This window comes from Uranotaenia lowii, chromosome 1 (assembly GCF_029784155.1).
Source record: "Uranotaenia lowii strain MFRU-FL chromosome 1, ASM2978415v1, whole genome shotgun sequence".
NCBI classification, from domain to species: domain Eukaryota; kingdom Metazoa; phylum Arthropoda; class Insecta; order Diptera; family Culicidae; genus Uranotaenia; species Uranotaenia lowii.
The window spans coordinates 65,659,456-65,672,419 of record NC_073691.1 but is presented as its reverse complement, the minus strand read 5'-3'; positions in this window follow the sequence as shown (position 1 = coordinate 65,672,419).

Genomic DNA, 12,964 nt, shown 5'->3' with positions numbered 1-12,964 from the left:
CGTTATTTCAAAACTCGATGGGCTAGCATTAAGTTTATTTCAGTTGCCGTGGTTGTTGTGCTTAATTTTGTAGAATAAAGTTTTTTTTGTTCAATTCAAAATATTCGAGTTACGTTTCTTAAAGAAGAATATTTGCGACAAACAAAAGAATGAAAATTCTTGTATTTGGTCCGAAATGTGTTTATAACCACAAGGCTTTTGATGGGTTATCACATTCACGTAGTTAGAGCAACTTTTAGTTTCTTCTGTTATTTTCAACGGATCAAAAACATGCATAATGTATCCTTCCCAGAGGAAGGGTAGCTTAAAACAATCTTTTTTTAAAGAATAAATCTAATGCTAGTCTTGAGAGTCTATGAGAGTCTATGAGAGAAAGTATAAAAGTACTGCATACATTTAGGCAACGAATGTATTGTTTGGACAATTAAACCATTCCACATAGTGCTATTTATATTAAAAAAATCTTTTTAGCGTGCATGTTATAAGTAATGTGTTCAATATGTAGGGCGTTGGAATTATTTTGGACAAGGGGACTTATTTTGGACCACTTTGTCTAGCTCTCTTATAATATAACCAATCATGTAAAAATTTAGTGAAATATATTTAGTGCCCGGGCTTTTATTGTATTTGCATGATTAGTTGCAATATAAGAGAACTAGATAAGATGGACCAAAATAAGTCCCTCCAAAATAAGTCCGTTACCCTATTTAACATTTCAATAAAATATCATGAAATTGTTATGACTAAGCAAATGTTAGTTAAAGTAAACAAGAAATTTGATCCATGTTCCCCTGTCAGAATGATGTCATTGGTGTACAATCAATAAAATGCACTATTTACCCTTTCGACCCCGGTGCGATGATTGCCGATTGATATTTATATGGTTCCTTTTAAAAGGAGCTTTGTTCATAAGAGAGCAGAGCTAAAAAACCTCACAAGCCAAGTGATCAATTTTGATGGCCACTTGCTCTGCTGCAACTTCAAGATCACTCTGCACAGGGCGTTTACGGTGCACATTATTGCAGATTTATTCGACACCGGGTGCTTGTTCCAACTGTTGTCTTTTGTCGACCACAGCCAAATCCTTTCACTTTTCCTTCGAATGGAGTTCACTTTTTTCGTGGTTAATTTTTTGCCCTGTAGGAGATGATGGAAACAGAAAAATTGCGAACGATTTCGCTAAACGAGTCGATTCGTCATATTTGTCAAAAATGTGTTGTTGAAAATATTGGTTTTGTCAAATGACAAATGGTTTGAAGCCCTGATGACTGCTTTATATACATTTTCCATATATTTTTACATGGTGCCATGGACCATTTACATGGTAATGGACAAATCGGGGATATTTGAAAATATAGACGATAGATGCAATTTTAAATTTAAAAAAAATTACCAAGTCACCATCAATATACTCTAACTTGCCACACAAGCATATTTATGTTTATGTATAGTGAATGTGGAGAACTGGATAAGCGAGAATCTTACAGAGATCTGGAGATTCGGCACTAAAAAGACCTTTTAATACCCACATAATATTTTGTTTCGACAAAAGCTAAGGTTCTAGTGTCTAAATAAATGTAAGTGAAATGCATTTACTAAATATTCGTTTAACATAATTTGCTTACCTTTTTTGCTTGTTTTTATAAGCATTGAGAGTAGCAACACATGATGTGTCGTTATGACATGGAGATGTGCTTTTATTTTTTTACAAACGAAATTTAATTTAAAAATTTCAACACATCAAGCGAAAATCAACGAACTTGTTTTTTTTTACCAAATTTCAAACATGCGGAGTTTTCTTATCAGTTCGGTATTTTTTTAAAGCTCGTTTGACTGAAACTATAGCGGTTTATATTCGGTAAACCAAAATACTGTGAACAATCTTTAAAAAGTAAATCGATTTGGCATTTATATTAACTGTTATTCGGTTATTTTTAACTAAAAATATCCAGCAGACTATCGGTAGGCTTAATGCCTCTATGAAGAAAAAATGAGTTAACCATATAAAATTTTTGCTTTTTATCATAGAAATTTTAAATCGAAACACTATTGATAATAAAGGTAAAAATAGAAGAGCCTAATACGAATTTGATTAAACATGTCATATGACCGAAACATATTTCAGTTGCACAATTAGCCCGCCGGGTTCGGATATCGGTTTTTTTTAACTACTATTCTGCATTCCTCTTTAGGATAAGGTTGCCAGATTTTTTTCAGCACGTACCCGGGCCGGGAAATCCAGGCTATTTTATCCTAAAACCTGGCAAAATCCGGGCATTTGATTCCAAAATGTCGACCAAAAATCCGGGCAATATCCGGGTAAATTTGGTCAAAATCCAGGAATTACTCAACAAAAAATCAAAAAGAAAAAATATCAACAAAATTTTATTTTCCTTCAGCAGTTTTGAACTCGTATCGTATTTAATGCTTTCAAAAAATTTCTCATGGTTATTGTTGGACCCCTTGGAACTGCAATAAAGTGCACAACCCTGCGAAATTATAACGCTTAGGCTTATTATAAATCCCGTCTGGATATCCGGTATTAAAATTACTTTATGTATTGCGTGCCAAGCTACTACTCTAATTTTTACGTCGATCTTAGAAAAAACGTTGTCATAAGTAATTTGCGTCTTTTATGTCATGCTATTCGACTTCTGAGATCTACAACATTTTGGCGACGAGGAGTGTGAATTGAATCCCACGTTCAGTGATAATTCACCAATAATAACGTTCCGTGGTAAACAATGTATGAGGAATTCAAGAAAATGTTCGTCAGCCTGATGGACACCCAGCAAAAACTCCTCACCGAGCGGGCATTGTTACGGAATGCAACGGCTTCAGCAGCAACAATCACCCCTGTTGGAGGACCTGTGACCACCGATGCCAGGATGGAATCTTTGGCAAAATCCATTGCAGAATTCCACTTCGATCCGGAGTCTAACCTCACTTTCGACAATTGGTTCAGCCGTCATGAGAAAGCATTTCGGGTCGATGCAGCAAGCTTGGACGATGCAGCTAAAGTTCGTTTGTTGCTCCGCAAACTGAGCGACAAATCCCACACGAAGTATACAAACCACATCTTGCTTAAGCTACCACGGGAGTGTAATTTCGACGACACAGTGAAAAAACTCATGGAGTTATTCGGCGCACATACATCAACTTTTTGCAAGTGATATTGCTGTCTCACGCTCAGCAAAAGTGCATCTGATGACTTCCTAGCCTATTCAGGTAAAGTTAACCGCTTCTGTGAAGATTTCGGTGTAGCGGCTTGTTCGATTGATGATTTCAAGTGTCTCATATTTGTTTGTGGTCTCCACGCAAAGCAAGACGCCGAAATACGAACATCACTGCTTGCTAAATTGGAAGGTAGTAAAAAAAATGACGTTGTCTTACATTACTGCCGAGTGCCATCGTATTCTCAGTCTCCGGAGAACCACCTCGATCCTGGGAAACCCCACCAAGTTGTCCCCGAGCGAGAGTGCTTCGGTGAACGCAATCACTCACAAGGCTGACAGTTCCAAGAAGATGAACACCTTCAAGCACTCATCGAAAGCCTCATCGCCCCATCATCACAACCAAAACAAACCACCATTTAAAAACAGTTGTGATAAGCCCAGGACATCGTGCTGGAAATGTGGTCAAATGCATTTTGTCCGTGAGTGTTCGTACCAGGATCATCGCTGCAAGGATTGCCAACGAGTCGGTCACAAGGAGGGGTACTGCCAGTGTGTGTCGTCCAATCCTGGTAAGAAAAGGAGGTTGAAACAGCTCCCAGTGCAAACCAAAGGCATCTACTTCGTCAAGCAAGTTGCTGTTCATCACCAAAGGAAGTATGTATCAGTGGTCATCAATAACGTCCCACTGGAGCTCCAGTTAGACTGCGCTTCCGACATCACCGTCATCTCGGAGGCTAGCTGGAATTGCATAGGACGTCCTACCAAGAAACCATCATCGCAGCATGCTCGCACAGCTTCGGGGCATCCCCTGGACTTAGTGGCAAAAATCGATTGCGACGTTTCGCTCAGAGGAGTTCAACGCTCAGGTAAATTACGCGTACGTCTCGGTGGTCGAGTGGTTAGCGTGGTAAAACGGTAATCGCTGGTCCACTGATGGCATGGGTTCGATTCCCATCTCGGTACTGGATGTTAAATGTTAATCTTAAGTTGTCCACGTCATTTATTCAGTCTGTAAAGCCTAAATCGGCTAAGACGGTGTATGTCTTTTCAAATTATTTGTAACCAATATTCACGGTCTCGATCTTTTAGGCCTCGACTTCATCGAACTCTTCAACTTATGGGACGTCCCCCTGAGGATGGTTTGCCACCGCATAAGTTCATCGCAGGAGGACGTGCAGAGTTTGCGTATATCGTTTTCGAATTTTTTCACCGATTCGTTGGGTTTCTGTAATAAAACAGAAGCAAAGCTGTACCTCATGCCAGACATTCAGCCAGTTTTTCGAGCCAAAGGGCCTGTGCCGTTTGCCGCATTGCAGTCGATCGAGCTCGAGCTAAATCGCCTAGAGTCATTGGACATCATCTCGCCTGTGGGCTACAGAATACCGTCGACGCAATACTTGCAGGACTCGATGGGGTTGAGGCTTACTTCGACGATGTGCTTGTCCACGGCCGGACACCGGAAGAACATCGCTCTCACCTTCTTAAGGCTCTGGAGCGCATTCAAGAGCGGGGATTTACCTTGCGGATCGAGAAATGCTCTTTTTTCATGTCGGAGATACACTACCTTGGCTTCATCATCAATAAGCGAGGAATCAAGGCCGATCCGGAAAAGACTGCAGCAGTTTGCGTTCTTTCCTTAGTGCCATCAATTTTTCTGGGAAATTCGTTCGCAACATGCACGATCTTCGCCATCCACTCGATGCTCTTCTGCGCAAAGAAACCAAATGGCACTGGGACGAATATGTCAAAATTCTTTCGAGCAGTTAAAGATCCTTCTACGTTCTGATTTACTACTTGCTCACTATGATCCTGCCGTGGAGACCATTGTTGCTGCAGATGCATCCAACTACGGCGTAGGCGCTTGCTTAATGCATAAATACGACGATGGGTCAGTGAAAGTCGTGTGTGATGCATCTCGATCACTCACCAAGGCCGAACAAGGGTACGGCCAAGTAGAAAAGGAGGCGTTGGCGCTTATATTCAGAGTCACCAAATTCCACCGCTTCATTTACGGTAGAAAATTCACCCTGCACACCGATCACAAGCCTCTGCTCGCCGTATTCGGATCAAAAAAAGGTATTCCTGTGCACACCACCAATCGCCTACAACGGTGGGCGGTATTTCTTCTGTCGCACGACTTCGAAATAAAGCACATTTCGACTGATGACTTTGGCTATGCTGACGTGCTTTCCCGGCTCAGTGATACCAAAATCATACCGGAAGAAGATTTTGTGATTGCTTCCGTTCATCTAGAGGGAGAAATTACTGCTACGATCGATGCGACAATTTACGTTTTATCAATCAATTTGAAGCATCTACAAGCGGCTACAATCAAAGACCAAATTTTTCAAACAGTCATCAAATTCGTCCAGTCATCATGGCCCAAGTCAGTGAAGCAGGTTGAAGATTCTATTCGTCCATTCTACGCTCGCAAAGATGGACTATCTGTGGTTCGCGAGTGCCTCATGCTAGCAGATCGAGTTGTTGTTCCGGGGTTATATTTATCAGCAACAGATTCTCAAGGCTCTTCACCATGGTCATCCGGGACAAGATAGAATGAAAGTGGTGATGCGCAGCTACGTCTACTGGCCTGCTGTAGACCAAGATGTCGAGGACTTCGTACGATCCTGCCGAGCTTGCGCTGCTGTCGCGAAAGCTTCTACTAAAACTTTGCTGTCATCCTGGCCCAAATCAAGTCGTCCTTGGCAAAATTCCAGCCTGTGTTAAATATTATCAAAGATCTGAAATTTTGGTGCTTTGGCGGTCTGTTTTTTCCAGGTGAAAAAGTGGAAAATCTGCATAAAAAAATCATGAAGTTTATTTTTATCGCGATCATCTAAGGCAAATTTGAAGGAAATAACATGAAATCCAAGAACAAAAATTAAAATGAAAACGATTCTTCTTAAATTTTATCCATTATTGTTACTACATTTCCGAAATATCTGGTCAAATCTGAACATTCTCGGCGAAAAGCCGTCCGACTCGTTTTTATGATTCAGTAATGGTGTTAATAGAAAAAACTAGCAAAGAAAAGAAAATTGAAGATAACATGAGTGCAATCTTCGGTCAGAATCAGTGCAAAACTATGACTAAAACCGTTGTTAGATCCTAAAATTTCTTCATGCCAAATTTCAAGTTGATAGGTTGTGCGGTGTGGATGTAGAGTGAACACATAAATGAACATATTGACATATAGATCTAACTCATATTCATAAAGAAATAAATTTCAAATTCATAAAGCGGAACACATGCCCCAGAATCCCCTAAACTCGCATTCGGAACTCGATGTCAAGAACCATAGAAGCCATTGTTCGTATCTTTAACAGTCCTTGTTCTTTACCAGGACTGCCAATCGATGTCAAGGGCCGCCCAGAAGACTTTCACTTTATTTCTCATCAAGGGGCCGTTCGGGAACTCCTCCTTAGTTAAATTACTATTTGCGATGGAAGTTTGATTTAGAAACACCCAATATCGTAGGAAGGATGTTTGAAAATCAGTAGCAATAACGTGCCTTTATTTTGAACGATCCTCCAGTGTGAAGGGTGGATAAGTACTTGTTTCATTTGGAGAAGAAGCTTTGAAAGTTTGCAACCATCAACCAGGAAGCGAAACTCGTTGGTCGTTGCCTTTCTGACCTTAAAATGTGACTTGGCTATGGTGATGCGGAAGCTGGAAAATGGAATCTAAATTGAGCACGATGCGGTCTCAGTGGTTGAGCGTGCCTAATAAAAATAAATCTTAACGACAGCTTATGTGGAGCATAAACGAAATATAAGTGACAAATTTGCTGCAGGCATATTTCGCAACTTGTGTTACAACATTGAAAGATGTCATTTCAACGGTTGTCATTTATCTTCTGCTGAAGAATATTTTTAGATATTTTTATCCAAAACCAAATTTGATCGGTTTTATTTTTTTTATCATAAAAATTTGCAAATTGAGAAAATGTGGATGTTCTAATCCAATATGGGTAGAAATTATAAATTCACATTAAAAAATACAAAATACAAGGCTGTTCAAAACAATTAGATGGTAGCAACCCTTCATGTTTCGAAATGAAAAATCCAATTGGTTTGTACTGTGGAAACCTGAATCAGAAATATTTTTAATTAAATCTTTTAAGACAGTAACTTCAGTTCAGCAGCAGGCAGCTTCTCGGCAACCTACACCAAGTAAGCGCTCCATCTTCCAAAGATGCAACTCTATTAGGCCTTGGCCGCTAAATCATGCATAAGATTTTAACATACTAACTTAGTCGTACCATTAGGGGTCCCAATGCGGTGATCTACATCACCATTTTTGAGCGGACGAAAGTCATCGCCCACCTGGTGTGGATTCGATTAAGCAGATGAGGCAGTGAAGCGGGTCGTAAGATTTACTACACATTCGATGCAGATGAAAGATGGCTTGAATTTTAATGTGTGGCAACTGCATCGATCATTTCAGACTGATCTTTCGTCGAAAACCACATTTTAAGCAACCTTTTGATTTTCGTTATATTTTCAATTTCCTGTTAGTTTCATTATTGCTGAAAATGATGCGATGCTATATTTTTTCTTTTCTAATAGATAAATATGGCTAAATTTCGAATACGACAAAAAGTTCGAAATATATGACGAATAAAAGTCACATTTTGTTGTCTGTTGACATCTTAAAATACAAAACGGTGGGTTCCATTTAATTTAAAAATGCTAGGAATGACTGGAAATCACATGAAACAATATGGGCATGAAAATAGGTAAAAAAAAAGAACAAACCTAACAAAATAAAATGAAAAAAGTGTAATAAAACACGGAAATCACCAGGGATTACCAAAGGCTTATAACCCGGATATACATCTGAACACTTTGGGTGATTTCTATAGACTGCATTTGATTTATATTTCCAGATAGGTATTTAGTGTAAGGAATGAATGTGTGTGTTAGTGTAGTTTGTGTAGCGTTTAACAAAATTAAATTGGTTCTACACTTTTCGTATAAAATTCATTACACAAGTAACAACAAATTTAAACAAGATGAAACAAGAAAAGTTGAGAAAAATCATGGTACCGTAAAATGTGGTAACATTGATCACCGAGGTTAATTTGATCAACATGAAATTTATCCAGATAATCAACAATAACTAAGTTTAAAGTTAAAACAACTCAAAACTTTTTTCTACGTTTAAAAACATAAAAGTTGAGTTTCAAATTGGGAAAAACTTGATTTGTTTTTGAAAATTTCAAATGTAAGTAAAAATGCGATTTCAAAATCTTAAAATATCTATTTGTTTGTAAAAATGCAATTTCAAAATTTTAAAAGTATCTATTTTTTCGAAGGCTCGCAAACAAACACCCTTCCTGTTGAAATCAAAGCGTTTAGATGCAAACAGTACGAATTATGTGATAGTTCAACTTTTCTTTTGTAGGTGTATAGTTTAATGTACTTTTTGTTCAAATTTGTGGTAAATTTTTGGAATTAGAAAAAATGGGGACATTTTCCAAGAGTGAGCCATGCTAGAACAAAAGGCTTGGAACCCTATCAAAGAAAAAATTTGATGAAAAATATATAAAAAAAAAGAATTGTGCGAGGGCCTAAGGAATTGAATGAATGTTTGTTTGTTTTTGTAGTCAAAATTTTATTGGTAATGTTATAAATTTAGCCCCTTAATTTATTCAGCATCCTTGTCCTTGTCTTCCGATTTTATTTATTGTTCGTTTACACATTAAGGACCGCGATGTTTTTTTTCCACCGCAAAAAATCTTAACCAAGAAATACAGAAATTCATCGGGTGTTTTGTATACTTTATGATCAAGAAAAACTCGTTAAAACTGTCAAAATAGAGACTGATCAATGTTGCCCCAAAGTATCAAGTTCTAAACAGAGACGATATCTTTTTTTTTTAAATCAAATTTAAAGTAGTCTAATAACTTTTGGCAACCATGTTTCACGTTCATAGGAGTTCAGTACTGGTTTTGAAAATATGAAACTTGCCACATTCCCCTTAACAGAAAAATCAATCAATAAGTATTGGAAAAAGTGATCAATCTTACCACAAATTACGGTGCAGCAAGATAAAACAAAACAAAAAAAAACAAGCTAAAACTAGCTCAAATTGTAGAACAAGAAACATGACGTACAAACTTGTCTTGTTTGTTTTTTTTTTTTCATTTTATGCTTTGTTTTGATTTGTTTTGTTAAAGCTTTTTTATTCTGTTTTATTTTTGCTTGATGAAGCTCTGTTATGGTTTTTTAGTTTATCCTTTCCTTAAGGTTGATCCAATTTATTCGATCTTTCTTTCATTTTTTTTTTTCTATTTTTTAATCGTGATCTTTTTCAATCTTGTTTAGCATGTTCTTCGCCAGCGTTACCCAACTTTGTAAAGCCAAAACATCAACTAGAGATATTTTTTTTCGTCTCCATATTTAGGCTTATGAACACTGGGGGATTCGTAACAATTCGAAGTTATTTTGCATAAGAACAATATATTCGATATTGGTGACGAACGTGTTAAACTTGTTTTAGCATAGTTTATCTTGCGTCATCCAGTTCTATTTTTATTGTCTTTTGGTACCGTGATTCATCATGTTTTACTTTTTTTATCTTGTTCTATAGTTTTTCAACCCTGTTTTATCTATTTTATCATGTTTACCTTGTTTTAGCCAGTTTAATTTGGTTTTACCTCGTTGTACTATGTTTTAGCTTGTTTTACCTTTGTTAAAACATATTTGTGAATTCAATAAATCATCTCATTATGTCAAAACGCTGCCGTTCATCAATTTTCAATAAAAAATACTTCGAGCATTGTTAAAATTTTGTTTTCTTTTTTTTTTTTGGGAAGCATTATAAAAATCATTTGAAACGGTCTTTAAAACGGCTACTCACCCAAATTCACGTTGATCGGTTAAGTAGTTTCCAAAAATTGTTCGAATCGTGTCAAATAAATGTTAATTTTGTATGGGAGCCCCCTCTCCACACCAAATTTCGCGTGGATCGGCTCAGTATCATCTGAAAACTGTTCGAACTATGTCATATTTTTAATATTTTTATTTGGGAGCCCCTTCCTTTTTACGTCGGAGCGGTTTAAAAGTATTTTAGAAACCATCACCATCCCCAAAAACTCTTGCAAACAAAGTTTCACATTGATCGGTTCAGTAGTTTTAGAGTCTATGGGGAACCGACAATTAATCATGTATTTTTATCCTTTTTGTTTTACTTAGTGTTAATTTTTTAAATTTGATGTTTTGGCTGTATTCTTTCTTGTCTTCTTAATCTTTTTATTTATTATCTATTTTTTTTCTTTGTTTATTTACAGATGAATTCAACCAACTTTGTCATTCGTCTTCAGTTATTTTTTCTATCATATTTAAATTGCACTAGCAATCAGCATTTTAGGTGCATATATTCTAAAAATTGTTTTTGGAAGGTTTCGAATCATTTGTCCGATTTTGTCTATCAGCTCTTGTCTGGGTGCTACAACGTGTGAAAATTTAGAAATTGATCGATTTTTAACCTACAAACCTACATGAAAGACAAAAAAAAACTTGTTTTGAATCTATACATTATGCTTATTCAAGCATCAACATTTTAACTAAATATTCTTGTTTCAGAGATCCAACGCTTCACAAAAAAAAAGAATTCTACAACTTTAATAAATAAGAAAAGTAAATTACGAGTATTTGACACATAACTGAAAAAATCCTTTGAGTATTTGATATTGATGATTTTATCTGATTTAATTACTATGTTAAAGACTGCAAAACGATTTCATTTATGCTATGAGAAATATCTAAGATTCCATTTGAGGTAAAAATTCTTGAAATTTTACGTAGTTTACAGAGCTGGGAAAAACTAAAAAAGGCCCTTTAACTTTTTTTTTCAGTACCTACCTAACCTAAGGGTCCAGCGCCGATTGACCGGCGCATAGGGCTGAGATAAAAGATCTCCACTGCTGGCGATCCGGAGCCAACGTCTTCACTTGCTGCCAGCCGAGGTTCTCGTCAACTGTGCGGATTTCAGCGGCTAGACTTCGCCGCCACGAGCTTTTGGGCCTGCCTCTTCTTCGATGCCCATCTGGATTCCATTCAAGCGCCTCTCTGCAAATCTCGTTTTCATCTCTTCGCAGCGTGTGCCCAATCCATCTCCACTTACGTTCCCGAATCTCGATTTCTAGCGCCTTTTGATGACACCGGCGATGGAGTTCAACGTTTGAGATCCAGTTGCCAGGCCACCAAGCGCGGATGATATTCCGCAGGCAGCGATTCACAAAAACTTGCAGTTTTCGCGTCGTCACCGCATATGTGCACCAAGTTCACACACCCGTACAGCAATACGGATTTGACGTTTGAGTTGAAGATTCGGATGTAAGTTCGTAGAGAGATCTGGCGTGACCGCCAGATGTTTCGGGGACTCGCAAACGCAAATCGGGCTTTTCTGAACCGGGCTTCGATGTCCTTCTTGGTACCACTATCAGGCGTAATCTGGCTACCAAGATACTGGAAGCACTCCACTGTCTCAACCTGTTGTCCAGCTACCACGAAATTGGAACGATTTTCTGTATTGATTTCCATCGACTTGGTCTTTCCGACATTGATTTTGAGACCAGCTGCCTTGGAGCTTTCGGTGAGGTCGTCGAGTTTGCTCTGCATGTCTTGTTGTGTTTGGGCGAGCAAAACAATATCGTCTGCCAGGTCAAGGTCGTTCAGTTGCTCCATGGTTGTAGGATTCCACGGCAATCCTTGGTTTGGTCTACAGTCAATCGATCCAGTCAAGATCTCATCCATTACGATGAGAAAAAGCAGCGGTGACTTACTTACTTTTTTTCAGCAGTCAAAACTATTTGCAATCATTGAAAAAGTTGATCATTGATTTAAAATCATTATTTAAAAAATGTAATGTTCTACAGTTTTTGCCAAACAAGTGCACAAATTTTAAGAATGATTTTTTTTAAATTTTCAAAAATATTTTGAAAACCAAAGCTGCTTAAAAAAACTAATTGCATATTTAGAATCGGCGCCCACAAATTAATTAAAGTCAGCTCCTAAATTTACTGCACGTCGGAAAAAGTAAATGCCTAGTTTAATTATTGTCTTGTTTGATCTGGTTTTACTTTTGAACGAAATCAACATCTCCTCGTTGAACCTTTTTGATCATTTCCTTCATTTGAAAGTAAAGCTGAAGCTTCTATTGTCAATTTCAAGATGGAGTCGAAGATAAATTTCAGGGTGCCCTCACAAGATCTTTGCATTATGTTTTCATTTTCTTACTGATTCATGTCATATCCACTGCGGTCGGTGTCCTTTAATTAGTAAGATCTTCTTTTCTCATCATGCGAAAGTAAATATAGAATTTTAAAAACCTCCCATGTTGAGGGAAATAAACAGCCATGGGGTACAGTCAAATTGGGTGAATCAGGACGGTTTTTAGATTATTAAAGCATAGATCATCCAAAATCTGGACGCACTGTTTATTATACCATAGCGCTCCTAATTGTCGGATCTGGAATGTTTTGACAGTACTTTGTTTGGAAATGTTTCCTCTATCAGTACTGAAAACTCCACTACGATTCGTTTTGTTCCAATAAAGTTACACGTAATGGAAGCCGCGAGTCTTAAATTAATTTTGGACACCCACGTTAAAAACCCGACGCACACAGGAGTACGTAGAAGAAAAAGTTGGCCAAAAGAATTTTTTAGTTTTGAAATCAATAAAATAGTTTATTTTGACTTATCAAACGTTTTTAAGATCTTTTAAAATATTTTTTTACCGTTTTCGTAATTTTTCGTAAATTTCCATTAGAAATTTTCTAA